The following is a 20,777-nucleotide window of genomic DNA, read 5'->3' as shown; positions in this document are numbered from 1 at the left end:
CCATCTTGTGAAGGTTGGCACTATCAAGATCATGCTTCTCTACAAAGCTGCATCCATTCCATTTCAAGGAGATCCTGCGGCCTCACCCTATTGACACTGACACGGTGCATGTCTGTCTGTAGTTGTAAAATATTCATATTAATGCCCCCTTAAGGATCCAAACTGTGGTACTAACCCTTATCAACACATCAGTGACAGCGGATGAAGGTTCTCCAGATGATTTCATAGCTGCTGATCTCTTCTGTTGTTAGGCTTGAGGACTTCTTTCCTTGCTTGAGTAGCCTGGATGACAACATGCAGGGAATCAAAACTGAATCATTGGTGCTGGGCAATATTTCCTCTGCCATGCCAATAAGTGAAACCTCCCTCTGGAGTTTTGATTATTTGAAGAGTCACTTGTTTCTTGTGCTGAAGGCTCATATGCTGATGAGCTGATCAGAAGATGCAGTCTGACACAGCCTCATGTTCTGAATGGCCCTTTCAACATGTTATGCACTTGGTAGCAAGGCTGCTGCCTCAATCCCTGCCTCTGACCTGTGAATGGTTGGCCTGCCTAGTGGCTGTTTGTTAATTGGTCAGCAGACACAAGATAGTTACCGAAATGAGACACAAGAGTAGGAGGGCCTTAATCACCCATGAACAAGTCATTTCAGATCCTTGCCCATATTAACAATGGATTTATTCCCTATCCAACTGTTATTGTGAATGCAGGAAATTGGGGAAAAAAATGTGTTGGATAAAGACAGGTAAGATATATCGTATAGTCAACTAAAGTAAATCACAACACACTAACGTTGAGCAACTGTCCACCACAGTGGAGCTGAATAAGATCTGTGGTTTGATATTTACAAAAGTTGAAAATGGTTGCTCTTTTCCATCACAGGGAAAATGCAATCAGGAGATTAATATTATGTTCATATTACTTTGTGAGTGGGAGTTCATGCCTCCCAAATTTGTTAGAGTTCTTTGACGAAGTGACCAGGAAGGTTGAAGAGGGCAGGGTAGTAGAAGTAATCTATATGGTTTTCAATAAGGCCTTTGGTAAGGGTCCATATGCTAGGCTGCTCTGCAAGGTTAGATCGCATGGAATCCAGAGGGGAGCTGGCAAATTGGCTACACATTGGCTTGATGGTAGGAAGGAGAGGGTAATAGTGGAAAGATGCTTATCAGACCTGTGACTAGTGGAATGCCTCAGGGGTTGGTGCTGGGCCCATTACTGTTTCTTATCTATATCAATGATTCAGATGAGAATGTACAAGACATGTTAAGTAAGTTTGCAGATAACATTAAAATAGGCAGTATTGAGGACAATGAGGAAGATTATCAGAAATTGCAGCAGGATCTTGAACAACTGGGAAAGTGGGCTGTGAAATGACAAATGGAGTTTAATATAGATGGGCATGAGGTCTTGCATTTTGGAAAGTCAAATCAAGTTTGGATTTTCATGGTGAATGGTAGAGCCTTAAGGAATGTAGTGGAATAGAATGTCACAGCTAGACAGAGCAGTGAAGAAGGCTTTTGGCACACTGGCCCTCATCAGTCAGGGCACTGAGTATAGAAGTTGGGAGGTTATGTTGCAGTTGTACAGGACTTTTGTGAGGCTGCACTTGGAGTATTGTATTCAGTTTTTCTCACCTTGCTCCAGGAAGGATGGTATTAAACTGGAAAGACTGCAGAAGAAATTTACAAGCATGCTGCGAGGTCTCAAGGGTCTGAGTTATAGGGAGAGGTTGGACAAGCTCAGACCTTTTGTTTTAGAGCATAAGAGAGTGAAGGGGGACCTTTTCGAGGTGCATAAGATCATGACAGACATGAATAGGATAAATACACTTAGTCTTTTTCCTAGGGTTGGGGAATGAAGGACTAGAGGGCATCAGTTTGAGGTTAGAGGGGAAAGAATAAAGGGGAACCTGAGGGGTAACTTCTTTACACAGAAAATGGTACACACATGGAATGAGCTGCCAGCAGAAGTGGTTGAGGTGGGTACATTAATAACATTTAAAAGGTATTTGGATAAATACATGGATAGGAAAGATTTAGATGGATCTGAGCCAAGTGCAGGGAAATGGGGTTAGTGTGAATGGGCGTTTTGGTCCAAAGAGTCTATCTCTGTGCTGGAGGACTCCAACTCTCTAATGAGCTGGTCTAAATTATGAACAAATTGGAAATATTGATTAAATGTGACTTAAGTTTTAGAAAATATTGTGCTACTGTGCTGTGCATGAAATAAAATGTATCTAATTCACTGGAGTCAGGATGCATCAGTTCAAAGAAATCTCAATGATTAGCATTAGATGGTAGCATTACCTTAATTTGTTTGTGTCACTTTTTTTTAATCAGAGACACCATCAATATAACATAAACTAAAATTTCGTTAAAAACAATCTTTTAAAAATAATGGAAAGAGGAATGTCATATCAATATATAAAATATGCATCAGTTAAGAGCATGAACAGTAATTTCTGGTCTTTTGGGTGATTTTCTGCGTGAGCTATGGCAATATGCAGGCAGTCATCAGTGTGTTTGGAAAATGTAGACAACACATGATTATTTTCCAATATATGCTCCTGTGACAGCAAACACTTCAAAGGTTGCTGCTAATATATCGCAAAAAATTATGTTAATAATCTTATCTATTTGGGGCATTTCTTTTTATCTCAGACAGCAAAAATATTGCACAAGCCTGCAGTCTATATGCAAATATTTTGGATATGCAAAGAATCTTGTAGGTAACGCAAGCTGTTTAGTTGTCTAAGAATATATTAATTTAAGATTTGGACATATATTTCCCAACATCTCCTTTCGACTGTAGATATGCAAGGACATTCTTGTTTTGTCTTGGCAATGAGGTTTGAAATAACCATATGGAGTGTAATGTTTTCCTTGCCAAAGAAATTACTTCACTCCATTCAGTACATAGTTTATATAAAACTGAGATGAAGAGCTGCAACAAACAGATTACAAATGTAATGAACATTAAGTAAAGTTGGTCTACACTTAAAGAATATCTTTTACAGAGACCTATTCCTGTGTTTATGATAGCATTGATGCAGCTATAAGGTTTGTGTGCTCACAGAAGTCATCTAGAATGTTTATGGGTTGGGGTAAAGGCTTGGGGTGGTGTGCAGGGAATGGTGGTTTTCCTTCTCTCCCACTGTATCGTCAGGGTAATGTCAGGCTGTACCTCCAGAGAAACAAGGATATTAGGAGCTATAGAACTGGAGTGGTGGACAAATTTAGATATATATCAACAGGTAATGAAAAATGTCCAGGAAGCTGCATGTCCTATTCGTGTCCCTATGCTCCTGACTCTAATTGCTGTCAAATGTACTTACTTGCGTTGTAAGATGTCTGTAGACTTCCTTTATTTCTGTTCAGCTGTTTCACTCTTTAGTGCTGATGCAGACTGCTGTGCTGAATGGCATACTGCCTGCCTTACATCTAAGTCAGACAGTCCCACTGCGGTAATGAAGAAACTGACCTTGGAGAAGATTATACAACCTGATAATGATTATGCTATATTGCTCTTGTCTTATTTCCCAGTACATCCCAATGTGATAAGTTCCCTCATGCTAGAATGCATGAAGAAGAAATCAAGTTATTTGCAAAAGGTGGTGATGGATGACTCAGTTTGTTCTGGTTCTGGTAACCGAAAAGTAATGTCATTTGAATAATAGGTTTTTATCATCACTTCACCCCTCCCTACAATTAAGTAATTTGGATATGTTGTTACTTGACAGTGATTATCAAAACATGTAGCTATAGTAGCTGAAAGCAAAATCACTTGCCTCCTAGAATTAATGGAGATGCAATGGAAAGGTGTGTTTTTAATAAAAAATGAAACCTCTGATAAGAAAAAGGCAATGAATGTTTTAACTTGCAAGATTATATTCTACCATCCAATATTTCACAAGTAAGCACTGATTTCACTGTACATTCAGAGAACCATAACATCATTAAATGATCTATTCCTGAAGGAGGCCATTCAGACCAACTTATCTGAGCTATCACATGAGTTTCTGCCTTTTCCTCTTCCTCCGCACCACTGTAAATTTTATCACTTAAAGTATTAATCCAATTCTATTTTGAATGTAACTATTCAATCTGCTTTATTCAAGCTTTTAGGCAAAGTATTCCACTTCATTGTCTTTAATTGATGATAAGGGGGATATGTTGCTTATGTTTTTTTAGTCTTCTGTTGATCAAGACAAATGCAAGAATGCCAAATTTTAAATGTCCCACAAAATTATATCACCATCATAGAGGGTTTTACTAATTGGTTGTTAACTCAACTCTGATCAAATGATATTTTGCCACAAAGAAGATGATGGGGAACTGTAGGGTCCCCGTGTTTACAGATCATTTACAATGATTTTTTTTTCTCTGTAGAGGAAGATTTCTTGTATATGAATGTATATGTGTCATTTCTTGCAAGTTTAATTATAAATTGGTTGATTATTCAGGTATTAGCACATTCAGGATTATTCAGCAGCAGGTACAGAATCACATCTTGCAGTGGATATTTTCTTTGGGCTTTTGCAAACTCGGGTACTTGAGCATGGTCCATACTCTATTTAATCATTGACTCTTGACATTCACATAACCTTGACTGCACAGGTTGGAGCCATACCAAGCACTGAAGAAGGAAGTAATAGTTGTGGGAGTTCTAGGACATCTAAGTTCTAGGACATCACTGCAGGTGTTCCTCAGGGTCATTTCTAAGATCCAACTGTTTTCAACTGCTCCATCAATGTTCTTCCATCATTACAAGGTCAGAAGTGGAAATATTCACTGATGATTGCACAGTGTTCCACATCATCTGAGACAGGTCAGACACTGTGAAAATCCTGATCGATCTATAAGATGATTTGGAAAACATCCTGGCTTGGACTGATAAGTGGCAAGTAACATACATGCTTCACAAGTACCAGCCAAGAACTATCTTCAGCAAGAGGAAATCTAATCATCTCCCTTTGATATTACTATAGTTGAACCCCCATATCAATTGCTGTCTTTACTCAGTTGGTGCTTGCAAGAGGCAAAATAAATATTTACTAATGGATATAGATCTGCATTAGAGCAGCGCTGTCTGTAAAAATTCTGAGTGTGCAAATAGGTACATTAATAACCAAATTAAGGTAATGGATGGAGCTTATAATGACATACCTTTCTAATTGCTAGAAGCAACATACATTGATATATGAATTTCATCTCTGCAGACAAAGGAATGTGTTCAAGCTTTGTTCCATTTTTGGATTACATAAGAGCATGAGAAACCTAAAATTCTGCCATGCAGAAAGCAATGGAATGCCTCACCAAACAGAGTCGACTTGCCAATCAATCGGCTCACTGACAGGAAGGATGAGATCACATCCATAGTGACATATAGCCTGAGTGAGTATGTAGTTGACGGAATTTAGAGGCAGCATAGGAATTTGTTGCAGAGAAGGTGTTTTCTGCTTGTTTTTTTGACTCATAGTTTGTAAGTTCTTTTTTGAACAGGGTATATATTAAAGTCCAGGATCAGGGTCACGGAAGAAATAGTGATATCACAGGAAAGCTTTAAGATCATTGGTTGGTAATGGTTATTAATTTGACTATAGGTTATCTTCAGATTGAAGGTAAAAAGGGGATTATTTATAGGTTAGAAACTAAAAAGCCAGTAAGAAATCTTTGAAAATCAAATAATAAACTAAATAAATAAAGTAGAGATGCAAGATCAGGTATGTTTCATACTTGCATGATATGGGAGATAGTGGTTCCCATTGTGGTTCATAGTGACCACATTTGTAGCAAGTGTTGTTGCTTGAGGAACTCTAGCTCAGAGTTGATGAGCTGGGGACGGAGCTTCTAACACTGCGACACAACAAGGAAGGGGACAGTTACCTGGATCATGTGTTTCAGGAGGCAGTCAGCAAACTGACTGGTACAGGGAGCCATTCAAGAAGGGGGAGTAAAGAGAAATGTTGTTGTAATCAGAGATAGTATAGTCAGGAGAGAAAGCCAGGATTGAGAATGCTGAAGGCTTGTTGCCTGCCTAGTGCCTACATTCAGGATATCTTATCTGGGTTGCAGAAGGATCTGCAGTGGAACGGGAAAGATCTAGTTGTTGTGGTCCACGTAAGTACCAATGATACATGTAGAAAAAGAAAAAAGATTCAGTTGAGGAAATATGAGCAGTTAGGGGCTAAATTTAAAAGCAGAATCAAAAAGATCATAATCTCCAGACTGCTACCTGAGCCATGAGCTAATTGGCACAGAGTGAGCTAGATTAAAGACACTCAAAGGTTGGTGTTGGAGATTTGATTTCCTGGGAGATTGGCACCAGTACTGGGGAAAGAGGGATCTGTTCTGATGGCACAGGTACTAGCTGAGTCATGCTTGGATCAGACTCTAAGAAAATCACATAAACCAGGCTGTGGATAAGGACTTTAAATGAAATAGTGTGTGTGTGGGATGGTGAGGTTGGGGGGTTTGGGTGGGGTGCGCGGGAGGTGTGGGGGGGCGGCGGGGGCATGGGGGGGTGAGGTGGGGGTGTTGGAAGAGAGGGGCCTGTTCCATTGCATGGAAAATAATGTAAAAAACTAAAAAACTTAAAGGAGGGAGGGCTCAGCAGAGGTTATTAAAGTTTCCACAAATAGTAATATGACAGTGAGTATTGAAAAGGTCAGGAATCTAACTTTAGACACAGCAGATACAGGGACACCTAAGAAAAGGGGTATAGTCAGTGCAAGGTTAGAGTGTGCAGTTAATCAGACAAGCTAAATGACCTTTGTAATGCAGATTGAAATTGGTGAATAAGATGTTACAGGTATCTCACAGATGTGGTTGCATAGAGATCCGGGCTGAAGTGAAATGGTGATGGTGTAGCAGACCAGAACTTCAAGACAGTCAGGGGCAGAGGTGAGTGTAGTGACCAACACTAAAAAGAAGGTGCCAGGGAAGCTGACAGGTCTGAAGGATAAATCACCCAGACTAGATGGTCTTCACTCCATTCTGAATTCCGAATGAAATACCTGAGGAGATTATTGGATACATTGATGATGATCTTGTAGGATTCACTGGTGTCAGGGAAAATCCCAGATGACTGGAAAATGGTGAATGTAACACCCCTGTTTAAGAGGGAGGGAGTCAGAAGACAGGAAATTACAGGACAGTAAGATTGAACCCAGATAAGATATCCTGAACCTAGGCATCAGGCAGACAACACAGCCTTCATTGGTAAGATTTTAGAGATCTTTATTAGGAATGGCATTTCAGAGTACTTGGAAGTGCATGGTTTTATAGGCTAAGTCATCAAGGGGAATTCATGCCTTTAAAATCCATTGGAAATTATTGAAGTGAGGAGCAAGTTAAACACAGGAGAGCCAGTGGATGTGATCTATTTGGATTTCCAGCAGGGTTTTGACAAGGTGCTACAAGGAAGATATTAAATAAGGTCATGGTGTTAGAGGTAAGGCACTGGCCTGTATAGAGATTTGGCTGGTTTGCAGAAGGCAGAGATGGGTGCAAAGGGTATTTTTTTTCAGGAGGGCAGCCACTGGATCATGGAGTTCCGCTGGGGTCCGTGTTGGGATCACAGCTATTCATATTATATACTACCAATCTGGATAAAAGTACTAAGCTTGCAGATGACCCCAAGATAGGTGGACGAACAACTCATGTTGAGGAAACAGGGTAGAAGAGTAGAAAAAGAAATAACATATGGAATACAATGTGGAAAAGTGTGAGGTTATGCACTTTGGTGAGAAGAATAGAGGCATAAACTATTTTCTAAATAGGGACAGACTTTGGAAATTGGAGCACAAAATAACTTAGTCCTAGTTCAGAATTCTCTAAATGTTAAGGCTCAGTTGGCAATTAGGAAGGCAAAAGCAATGTTAGCATTCATTTCAAGATGGCTAGAATACAAAAGCAGAGATGTATTGCTGAGGCTGCATAATGGTATGGTCGGACAGCATTTGGAACATTATATCTACTGAAGGATGTGCTGGTGTTAGAGGAGGTCTAGAATTGGTTCACAAGAATGATCCTGTGAATGAAGGATTTGTCATATGAGGAGCAGTTGAGGACTTTGTGTTTGTTCTCAGTGGTGTTTAGAAGGATGACAGGGTATCTCAATGAAACTTACAGAACACCAGGAGGCCTGAATAGAGTCGAATTTTTCCACAAGGAAGAGAAACTTTATTCTGAGGGTGCAGCCTTAGAGTGAAAGAACAGCCCTTTAGAGCTGAGATAGGGGACATTTCTTCAGTTAGAGGATGATGAATCTGTGGAATTCATTGCTTCAGAAGGCTATGGAAGCCAAGTCATGAATCACCTTTAAGACAGCAATAGATAGGTTCTTCATTATTAAGGGGATCAAAGGTTTCAGGAAGAATACAGGAGAATGGGGTTGAGAAGCATCTCAACAATGATTGAATGCTGGAGAAGACTCAATGGGCCAAATGGTCTAATTCTATGCCTGTATCTTTTTGTCTTAGGACTCAAGGACTAATCAGCTTATTTTTCTCCTGTCAAATAAATTGTTCTGATAACTTGAAATTTGACATTTTTCGTATTCTGCAATTTTCCTGCGAAGTTCAGCATGTAAATTTTTAGCAACATGTCTCTCTTTTCAACAACGTTCAAGTGGTAGCAAGCAAATATTTTTATCCTTCCTATCACCTCTGATTTTATTTCCCAATTATCTTAAATCTATCTCCCCTGATTACCCACAATTCTGCAGTTTATGTTTTTTGATTTTGTCAACACCCTTCATGATTTTGAATCTCTCCTTTAAATCTCCTTTAACTTCTTTTGCTAATGGAAAATGATCTCAGTCTCTTTATCTCTCCATGCAACAGATGTCCTATACAGCTGATAACACTTTTGTAAATCTCCTCTCCATTCTGTCTAAGGCATTAAGATCCTTCCCAACTATGGTACCCAGAAATGACCCCATTTAGACGATAAGACAAAGGAACAGTGTTGAAAATGTGTTGCTGGTTAAAGCACAGCAGGTCAGGCAGCATCCAAGGAATAGGAAATTCGACGTTTCGGGCATAAGCCCTTCATCAGGAATGAGGAGAGGGTGCCAGGCAGGCTAAGATAAAAGGTAGGGAGGAGGGACTTGGGGGAGGGGCGATGGAGATGTGATAGGTGGAAGGAGGTCAAGGTGAGGGTGATAGGCCGGAGTGGGGTGGGGGCGGAGAGGTTAGGAAGAAGATTGCAGGTTAGGAGGGCGGTGCTGAGTTGAGGGAACCGACTGAGACAAGGTGGGGGGAGGGGAAATGAGGAAACTGGAGAAATCTGAGTTCATCCCTTGTGGTTGGAGGGTTCCCAGGCGGAAGATGAGGCACTCTTCCTCCAACCGTCGTGTTGTTATGTTTTGTCGGTGGAGGAGTCCAAGGACCTGCATGTCTTCGGTGGAGTGGGAGGGAGAGTTAAAGTGTTGAGCCACGGGGTGGTTGGGTTGGTTGGTCCGGGCGGCCCTGAGGTGTTCAGTGTTAGACCATTTGGACCATCAAGTCAGCCCTAGTATTTGATCATAGCTGATATATTTCTCAACCATATTTTCCTGCTTTACCCCTGTAAGCCTCAATCCTCTTATCACTTCATTCAGATGAAAGTGAATGCCTTTCTCACGGTCTCTACGTCCACACAGAATTGACTTTTCTTCCATCTTCAAGCTAATTAACTTGGCTTTAATTATCTATTGGCTGTAGAGAAATGCATAAATCCCATCTTGGTCACATGCTTTTGAGATCATAATGTAATACTTTTGGTGATATTAATGAACATGTTAGATATGCTCCTTCCCTTTAATGTGAATATCCTTCTAGTTATTTTCTTTCATTATAATTTTTCAATTTTTAATTCCAAGACATTTGCACTGAAGAGGCTGTGTTTATGATTTTTTTTAACTCAGTGATAATTTTCCTTAATTTTAAACATAATTAAATGGTTAATATATGCTTAAAACCATCTAATTCATTTGTCAATCTTTGTCAGCTTCAAAAATTTCCTTTGCTGGTGAAGAATTTGCAGTGAAAAATATATTCATGTAGACACTTTTTAACGATTTTTGTTCTAAGATCCAGTAGATGTCAAGGTGCATAAATGTTACCAAAAGGTACCATGTTTTCACCAGCTTGCTGCTGACAACAACTAGTATTTATTTAGCAATTCTAAAGTACAAAGCTTTTCAGAACAGGCATAACAAAACAAAATATGACACTGAGCCACATTGAATCACAAAATGGGTACAGGAGGAGAACACTTGGATCATCATTCATGTACGAACTCACTGCAAGATCAACTCAGTAAGCCTCACTCTCTGCCTTTCACCATAGCTCTGAAAATATAATCCCTTCAGACAATTGTCCAATTTTCTCTTGAAAAGCAAGCCTCTAATCTTCAGTAGGGCATTCAGCATCCTAATGACTCAATGTGTAAAAATAACATTTTCCTTGTGATGACTTTGGGGTCCCTTTGACAACTGCTTCAAATAAGTATCCATGGAAACCACCATCTGCAAATTCCCTCCAAACTATACAGCATCCTTATTGACAATTTTATCACTGTTCTTTACTGTTGCTGAGTCAAAATCTTGGAACTCCTTACTAACAGTACCATGTATCTACAGTAGATTAACTGCTGTGTTGCAAAACAGATGTTCTCCATCACCTTCTCAAGACAATTAATGGGCAACAAATACTGACCTTACCAGCAACTTTCATGCTCTGTAAGAAAAAATCCTCATCTTTCAATTCTTTCTCACAAATTTCTCTGCATCTTTCCCTGAGCCTCACATCAAAAGTGTAGTGCCCAGACTTGGACAAAGTTTCCAACTGAGGCTGTAAAAATTTTTAAAGATTCATAAGATTTCTTGAATTTGCACTCCTTGCTCTATTTTGTAGCTTACATGGATATTTGCTCACTTTCCAAAATTTTCCTGTGGCCTTCAAATATCCCCAGGTTTTTCTGCACACCTATTAGGTAAGGTGGATTGGCCATATTAAATTACACATAATGTCCAGGGATGTGAAGGCTAATTGGATTGCCCATGGGAAATTCAGGGTTATAGGGATAGGGTAGAGAGATTGGTCTGGGTGGGATGCTCTTCGGAAGGTTGGTACGGTAGGGTTAGTCTGAATGGCCTGTTTCCACACTGTAATCATTCCTGAAACACCATGGATTCTATGACTTCGTGGATCTTTTAAAAATTTTAAAAATTGATTTTTTTTTGTATTACAGCTATTGTTTTAATTTGCGTTTTAAATATGTAGTGTAAAATAGAGAGTCAGCTATTTAGGATGGCAATTCTAGTGCATAGAATATAGAACCCACCTGAAAGCATGAGCACCAATTTGTGTGTGATTAAAATTCGGGAAGAGTAAGAGGTCAGAAGTGAAGGAACAAAGTTGTCTCAGAGGTGTGAGGTTGGAGGAGATGATAGAGATGGAAAGGAGATGAGACCATGAAGGGATTTCAATAGAAGGATGAGAATTTTAGGATTGTGCTGTTGCTCAACTGGGGACCAACATAGGTTAGTGACCACGGAGTGATTAAAGAGGAGAAGGCAAGGGAATGGAATTTGAGTGAAAGTTGTCAAATGAGTCTTGGCAACTGAGTTTACAATGTATGGAAAGCCAACAGGTTCAGTCAACCAGTCAACCAGGTCTGTTATAAAAGTCAACAATGGAACTAACAGAGACCTAAATGAGGGTTACGACAGAAGACGAGCAGAATCAGCCAATATTACTAATCCATATGTAATTAATCTTCATAATAGCACATCTCAAAATCAGAAATGATACCAGAGTTGCAAACACGCTACTTCAGCTTCAGATAATTGCCAAGGAGAGGGTGTTGGTGATGAGAGAGCAGAGTTTGTGCTGGGGTCTGAAAACAATGACTTCAGTCTTCCCAATATTTAATTGCTGAGCAAAAAAGAGTATCCAATCGGTGATAGTAAGTTTCTTTTTACTCTATTCCTGAAACAACACTTTTTCAAAGTTTCAACAGAAGAGCAATGAAATTTTCTTTGTGACCTAATGCAGCAGTTCCACAGATTACTGGGGATGATTCACATTAGAATTCGCGGAATTCACATCCTCCATTTTAACTCATTGCTGCAGAAGTTCTGTGAATAGAGATTGTATAAGTCTTAACAATTGCCAACGATTTATGGTATTACAGTGATTTCCTATTTTTAATAGAACGATATGATGAGAGATAACAAAGCACAGAGTTCTATTTTGATTAATGCTGATGCAACTCACTACATAATTAATACTGCCAGACGCAGAACTATTTCTGCAGTGATCATAATGAGGTGAGCCAGCTGGACATTAGAGAATATGAGTTCCCTATTGGGGCTGTTAATCTGGTCCAATCAGGGAGCCCTGGCTGGCAGAGATAACAGGAGTGTCAGAGATTCTGACACTCTAGGTGCTGACTCTGATGAGGTTGTGCCAGAGTCAAGGACTTTCTACATGTAAATACAGGGTAACTTGATCACAGGATACTGGCCTTTGTGATGTTATTTCAGTGCAATGACAGTGGGATATGTTGCCGATAAAACTTGCTCGCAACAATCGTCTTTGAGTTGAAGTAAGCATTTCTGACATCATTGAATTTCAGGGGATTGATCGTAAGATTCTCTCTTGTTGGAGCTGGTCATTGCCTGACACATATATGGCACAGATGTTACTTGTCACTTGTCAGCCCAAGCCCATTGTCTATGTCTACTACGTTTGGACTTGGACTGCTTCAGTACCTGAGGAGCCACAAATGGTGCTGAACATTGTGTAATCAATAGCGAATGATTCCCATTCTGACGTTATGATGGAGGTAAGCTCATTGGTGAAGATGGTTGGGCCTAGGACACTATCTCAAGAAATTGGGAAGCTCAACTCATTCGATCATGCCATCAAAGACTGGGCCCAATGTGTGGAAGGAATGTGTTATTTTTCAGAGCAAATGACACTGGGGCAGATGAAAATCAACAAGTAGCTCTCCTGGCAGCCTGTGGACCTGCAGCCTTTTCAGTTATTAGGAGTCTAATTAGGAGATTGGCAGGGGCAGGTGACTTTGTTTTATCTCTTAATGAGATTCTGAGAGACCGTTTGATATATGAGACTAATGACATAACCATATAAAAGCACCTATTATCTGAAGCCCATTTGGACTTCAAACAGGCAGTACAACTGATTTTGTTATTGGAAAATGCAGCCAGTGGAGCATATGAGTTACAGGATATTCCAATGGAAGTGGAAGTCAGACTGAGCTTGGGGAACACCACTTGAGTGAAGATAATTGCGTCGCCTGAAAAGAGAGACCCTAGGTCAGCCCAGAGTGAAACCCCAAAACAAAGCCAAGCCTGAGTCAAAACATTCAATTTTCTTCAGGATCTGTGTCGACAAACCATTGTAATTGCTGCCAGTATGTGGACTTGAGACAGCAAAAGAGTTCCACTGAACCTAAACTGAGTAATAGAATTAATAGGCCAGTATCCAGGAGAGTGCACAGCCGAAAAAATCCAACTACGTCAGGTTTGGAACATTTAAATTGATCAGCAACATTCAAATCAGAACCAATCAAAATAACATCTGGTTAAATGGTCACTCAGTTCTAGTGGAGGTCAAAACCAGCATGGCCATATCCATGATTGCAGAATCAGTTTTTGAAAAATGTGCCTAGTCTCCAACCTTTAAGATTGTGCAAGACCTCAGCTAGACTGATAATCTATAAGGGAGAGCCTTTACAGATTAGGGGTACAAATTTGGTTCCGGTTTCTTATGAAAAGCAATGGTTCAATTACCAGTGATAGTAGTAAAAGGCTTGGGCCCAAACTTGATGGAGCAAAATTGATTGTGAGAGATTTACCTAGATTGACAGAAAAATGCATAGTTTTGTTTTTAAATGTAGCCTTACTACAATAATGAGTAGACTGTTCTTTCTTAATTATATGTTTTATTGAGATCTGTCACTTGATTAAATCTTAAAAATATAAGCTATAAGAAATTAAGTTAGCCTGGAGCACTGTCTTTTAGAGCAATAAGACAGTGTTATTTTCTGGGTCTGTAGAATGTTAAGGTGCAAAGATGGCCTATAGTAGAGTGATGTGGTCTTCCTGTCAGATGTGGGAGTTTAAGGAGAGCTTCCATGTCACTGATGATCATTTCTGCAGGAAGTGTCCTTGGTTGCAAATCCTACTATATCGTGTGGATCGGTTGAAGCAGCAGTAGGGGCAATAAAGAACTTACAGGAACTAGGGGTTGTGATGGATGGCAGTTACAGAAAGGGAGAAAAATTGCAGATACAGTCAGATAGATGGGTGAACCCAATGAAAGAAAGGAGGAGCAGACAGGTAGTGCAGGAGTCTTCAGTGGCTATCCCCATCTCAAACAAGTATGCTGTTTTGGAAAATGTAAGGGGTGATGGACTCTCAGGGAAATGTAGCATGGACAACCAAGTTTCTGGTATCAAGACAGACTCTAATGTAATGAGGGGCACGTCGGATTCCAAGTGATCAATTATAGAACAATACAGCACAGAACAAGCCCTTCAGTCCTCAACTGGTACAGTTAGATAGGAGACTCTCTAGTCAGGGGCATAGACAGACATTTCTGTGGCTGGCAGTGAAAAATCAGAATAGTGCGTTACCTCCCTGATGCCAGGATCAAGGATATCTCAGAGACGGTGTAGAATGTTCTCAAAGGGGACAGGGACCAACAGAAGTTAATTGCACACATCAGAACTAACGACACAGGAAAAAGGATGAAATTTGGAAGGAAGAACATAGAAAGTTGGGCAGGAATTTAAAAAGGAAGTTCTCAAGGGTAGTAAAATCTGGATTACTCCCGGTCCTACAAGCTAGTGAGAGTAGGAATAGGAGGATAGAAGAGATGAATGCATGGCTGAGGACCTGGTGCAGGGGAGAAGAGTTCACATTTTTGTATCATTGGAATCTCTTCTGGGGTAGAAGTGACCTGTATAAGAAGGAGGGATTGCACCTGAATCAAAATGGGACTAATATATTGGCAGGGAGATTTGCTAAAGATGCCCAGGAAAATTTAAACTAGTAAGGTGTGGGGGTGGGGGGAGGGGTTGGGGGTTGGACCCAGAGAAATAGTGAGGAAAAAGATCAAACTAAGATTGGTACAGTTGGAAAAAGGAGTGAGTCAAACAGTCAGGGCAGGCAGTGACAAAGCAGAGAAAAAGGTTGGACTGCTAAATTAAACTGCATTTATTTCAAAGCAAGAGGCTGAACATGTATGGCAGAAGAACTCAGGGCATGGTTAGGATGATGGGAATGGGATATCATAGCGATTACAGAAATGTGGCTCAAGGATGGACAGGACTGGGAGTTTAATGTTGCAGGATATAGATGCTACAGGAAGGGTAGAAAGGGGGCAAGAGAGGAGGGGGGGTGGTGTTTTTGATAAGGGATAGTGTTACGACTGTACTTAGGGATGATATTCCTGGGAATATGTTCAGGGAAGTTATTTGGATGGAACTAATAAATAGGAAAGGGATGATCACCTTTTTGGGATTGTATTATAGACCTACCAATAGTCAGTGCGAAATTGAGAAACAAATTTGTAAGGAGATCTAAGTTATCTATAAGAATAATAGGGTAGTTGTGTTTGAGGATTTTACCTTTTCAAACATAGACTGGGACTGCCACAGCGTAAAGGGTTTCGATGGAGAGGGATTTGTTAAGTGTGTACAAGAAAACTTTCTGATTCAGTATGTGGATGTACCTACTAGTGAAGGTGCAAAACTTGACCTACTCTTGGGAAATAAGGCAGGGCAGGTGACTGAGGTGTCAGTGGGGGAGCACTTTGGGGCCAGCGACCATAATTCTATTAATTTTAAAATATGATGGAAAAGGATAGACCAGATGTAGAAGTTGAAGTTCTAAATTGGAGGACAGTCAATTTTGACAGCAGTAGGCAAGAACTTTCAAAAGTTGTTTGGGTTGGATGTTCGCAGGTAAAGGAACAATTGGAAAATGGGAAGCCTTCAAAAATAAGATAGTGAGAGTCCAGAGACAGTATATTCCTGCCACAGTGAAAGGAAAGGCTGGTAGATGTAGGAAATGCTGGATAATTAGAGGAATTGAGGTTTTAGTTAAGAAAAAGAAAGAAACATTTATCAGGTATAGACAGGAGAGATCGAGTGAATCCTTAGAAGGGGAAAAAGGCAGTAGGAGTATACTTAAGAGAGAAATCAGGAGGGCAAAAAGGGGACATGAAAAAGCTTTGGCAAATAGCATTAAGGAGAATCCAAAGGAATTTTAGAAATATATTAAGGACTAAAGGGAGAGAATAGGGCACCTCAAAGATCAGCAAGGCAGCTTCTGTGTGGAACAACAAGAGATGGGGGAGATACTAAACGAGTATTCTGCATTAGTGTTTATTGTGGAGAAGGACATGAAAGATATCAAATGTGGAAAAATAGATGGTGACATATTGAAAAATGTCTATATTACAGAGGAAGAGTTGCTGGATGTCTTAAAATGGATAAAAACGGATAAATCTCCAGGACCTGATCAGGTGTCTCCTAGAACTCTGTGGGAAGCTAGGGAAGTGATTTCTAGGCCCCTTGCTGAGATATTTGCATCACTGATAGTCACGGGTGAGGTCCTCGAAGACTGGAGGTTGGCTAACATGGTACCACTATTTAATAAATGTGGTAAGGAAAAGCCAGGGAACTATAGACTGGTGAGCCTGTCATCGATGGTGGGCAAGTTGTTGGAGGGAATCTCGAGGGACAGGATTTACATGTATTTGGAAAGGCATGGACAGATAAGGAATAGTCAACATGGCTTTGTGAGTGAGAAATCATGGCTCACGAACTTGATTGAATATTTTGAAGAAATAGCGAAGAGAATTGATGAGGGCAGAATGGTGGACGTGATTTATATGAACTTCAGTAAAGCGTTTGACACATTTCCTCATGGTAAACTGGCTAGCAGGGTTAAATCTCAAGGAACACAGTGAGAACTAGCCACTTGGATGCAGAACTGGCTGGAAGGTTGAAGACAGAGGGTGATGGTGGAGGGTTGCTTTTCAGATTGGAAGTCTGTCACCATTGGTGTGCCACAATGATCGGAGCTGGATCCACTGCTTTTCAACATTTATATAAACGGTGTGGATGTGTACATAGAAGGTATAGTTAATAAGTTTACAAGTAACATCAAAATGGTAGGTGTAGTGGACAGTGAAGAAGGTTATCTCAGATTACAATGGGATCTTGATCAGATGGTCCAATTGGCTGAGAAGTGGCTGATGGAGTTTAATTTAGATAAATGTGAGGTGCAGAGTGGGGTGGGGATGGTGGCCAGCAGCCCAGAGTGGGGTGGGGATGGTGGCCAGTAGCCCAGAGTGGGTGGGGATGGTGGCCAGCAGCGCAGAGTGGGGTGGGGATGGGGGCCAGTGGCCCAGAGTGGGTGGGGAAGGCCAGTGGCCCGGAGCGGAGTGGGGATGACAAGTGGCCCGGAGGGGAGTGGGGATGCCCAGTGGTCCGGAGCAGAGTGGGGATGGCCAGTGACCCAGAGTGGAGTGGAGATGGTCAGTGGCCTGGATTGGAGTGGGGATGGCCAGTGGCTCAGAGCAGAGTAGGAATGGCCAATGGTGTGGATCAGAGTAGGAATGGCTAGCAGCCCGGAGCAGAGTGAGGATGGCCCGTGGCCCAGAGTGGAGTGGAGATGGCCAGCGGCCTGGAGTGAAGATGGCTACTGATTGGGAACCGGTGGAATCCGGTCAGACCATGTGGAAGCCCTTCTAGAAAGATTGCAATGTCTATTTTTTTTAGCTTTATTCTCATTTTCCTAGCTTATGCTACATTGAAGTATACTTATATCTGTAAAGTAGCATTACATTTTCTCTTTATTTCCTGATTTTTTTTGTACCTAAGATACTTTGTACTTAAGATGTTCAATGCCATGTGTTGACAACATTTCACTTTTCACTGCAACCCTGTTCTTTTGTAACTTGAGTACATGTGACAATAAACCAAATTCTAATTCTAATAGTGTTCCTATTAGCTTATTGCACCTGTATGTAACTTTCCAATGAATTATCAACAAGGACGCCTAGGTCCCTTTGTACATCCACAGTTTCTAAACTCTTATAATTTAAGAAATACCCTGCACATTTGTTTCTCCAAATGTAACCTCACGTTTTCCACAATACTTTTCACCTGCTGTTTACCTGTGCATTCACTAAGACCGACTCAACACAGACATCTATTATAGACCGACTCAACACAGACATCTATTATAGACCGACTCAACACAGACATCTATTATAGACCGACTCAACACAGACATCTATTATAGACCGACTCAACACAGACATCTATTATAGACCGACTCAACACAGACATCTATTATAAACCGACTGACTCCCACAGCTACCTGGACTACACCTCCTCCCACCCTGCCCCCTGTAAAAACGCCATCCCATATTCCCAATTCCTTCGTCTCCGCCGCATCTGCTCCCAGGAGGACCAATTCCAACACCGCACAACCCAGATGGCCTCCTTCTTCAAGGACCGCAGATTCCCCCCAGACGTGATCGACGATGCCCTCCACCGCATCTCCTCCACTTCCCGCTCCTCCGCCCTTGAGCCCCGCTCCTCCAACCGCCACCAAGACAGAACCCCACTGGTTCTCACCTACCACCCCACCAACCTGCGCATACAACGTATTATCCGCCGCCATTTCCGCCACCTCCAAACGGACCCCACCACCAAGGATATATTTCCCTCCCCTCCCCTATCAGCGTTCCGCAAGGACCACTCCCTTCGTGACTCCCTTGTCAGATCCACACCCCCCACCAACCCAACCTCCACCCCCGGCACCTTCCCCTGCAACCGCAGGAAATGTAAAACTTGCGCCCACACCTCCACACTCACTTCCCTCCAAGGCCCCAAGGGATCCTTCCATATCCGCCACAAGTTCACCTGTACCTCCACACACATCATCTATTGCATCCGCTGCACCCGATGTGGCCTCCTCTATATTGGTGAGACAGGCCGCTTACTTGCGGAACGCTTCAGAGAACACCTCTGGGCCGCCCGAACCAACCAACCCAATCACCCCGTGGCTCAACACTTTAACTCCCCCTCCCACTCCACCGAGGACATGCAGGTCCTTGGACTCCTCCACCGGCAGAACACAACTACACGACGGCTGGAGGAGGAGCGCCTCATCTTCCGCCTGGGAACCCTCCAACCACAAGGTATGAATTCAGATTTCTCCAGCTTCCTCATTTCCCCTCCCCCCACCTTGTCTCAGTCGGTTCCCTCAACTCAGCACCGCCCTCCTAACCTGCAATCCTCTTCCTGACCTCTCCGCCCCCACCCCACTCCGGCCTATCACCCTCACCTTGACCTCCTTCCACCTATCCCACCTCCATCGCCCCTCCCCCTAGTCCCTCCTCCCTACCTTTTATCTCAGCCGGCTTGGCTCTCTCTCTCTTATTCCTGATGAAGGGCTTATGCTCGAAACGTCGAATTCTCTATTCCTGAGATGCTGCCTGGCCTGCTGTGCTTTGACCAGCAACACATTTGCAGCTGTGATCTCCAGCATCTGCAGACCTCATTTTTTACTCGAAGATTCACTAAGCCTGTCCAAATTCTCCTGAAGTTGCTTTGTATCTTCCTAACAACACATCTACCCACTTCAATATATAGTATCTGCAAATTTGGAAATATTGCATTTGGTCCCTACCTCCAAATCATTGATACATATTGTGAACAGCTGGGCACAGTCAAGGTCAGGGTCACTCCACTACCCACTTTGGTTATTTCTGCCTTTCTGTGGACCACTTTCTCCTGGAATAAGACAAATAGTGATTTAAATGTGATTGGAGTACTTAGGAGTTTTGGTACAGGTGTAGTGAGATGTACCACACATGTGAATAATGACAAGCTGTGGAGGGTTAGTCGCCTAGGCTTTTGGGGATGAGGTGGAGGCGGGGCGGGGGAGTGTGGATGGGTGAGAGCAAGTGAGGAAAGACATTGAAAATCACAGCGGAAATAGTCAAGCTTCAGTGTTGGTGCGAGGTGGGTATAGTAGCAAAAATAGGGTGAGTATGAGGTAGCAGAGACAATGTTATGGCACTTAATGTGGCAGAGTGAAGAGGTCAGTGATCTTCTTGTGATATGGCTGGGTGTCCTTCTGGATGGCTAAATGCCACACTAACTGTAGGGGCAACTTTGGACCAGACTGCCAGGGTCTGATATTGTAGCTTCCTCTGCCAGTTCTGGGGCAAGAGAGAATAACCCTTCTCTGCATCACACCATCCACTCAGATCTCCAGGTGCCTGACCTCAAAACAGAATGCCAATTTCCCCTTATCTGCCATGTTCCGGGCAACAGTCGTGAAATGTGTAGGGCGGGTCTAGGTTGCTTGGGTGCACAACAGGCTTTTAAAGAGGTATCCCTAAATGTCCCGGCATTTGTACCTCCACTAATCATGTGTGAGTGAATTGGGCTTGCATTAGACAAGAGGGGACCCATAGGCTAGGTTAAGTAGTTCATGAGGTGAGTTTGGGATGACTATGCAGTAAAATCCATTCAACCTCATGGAGTGAACCTCATGGGGGCACGGTAGCTCAGTGGTTAGCATTGTTGATAGGTTCGATTCCATCTCGGATGACTAATCATGTGGAGTTTACATGTTCTTTCCATGTCTGTTTCCTCCCACAATCCAAAGATGTGCAGGTGAGGTAAATTGGCCATGCTAAATTGCCCATAGTGTCTAAGGATATGTAGGT

The sequence above is a fragment of the Hemiscyllium ocellatum genome, chromosome 8, assembly GCF_020745735.1.
Source record: "Hemiscyllium ocellatum isolate sHemOce1 chromosome 8, sHemOce1.pat.X.cur, whole genome shotgun sequence".
Classification (NCBI taxonomy): Eukaryota; Metazoa; Chordata; class Chondrichthyes; order Orectolobiformes; family Hemiscylliidae; genus Hemiscyllium; species Hemiscyllium ocellatum.
The sequence above is the reverse complement of the archived record's forward strand: the minus strand, read 5'-3'. Positions refer to the sequence as shown.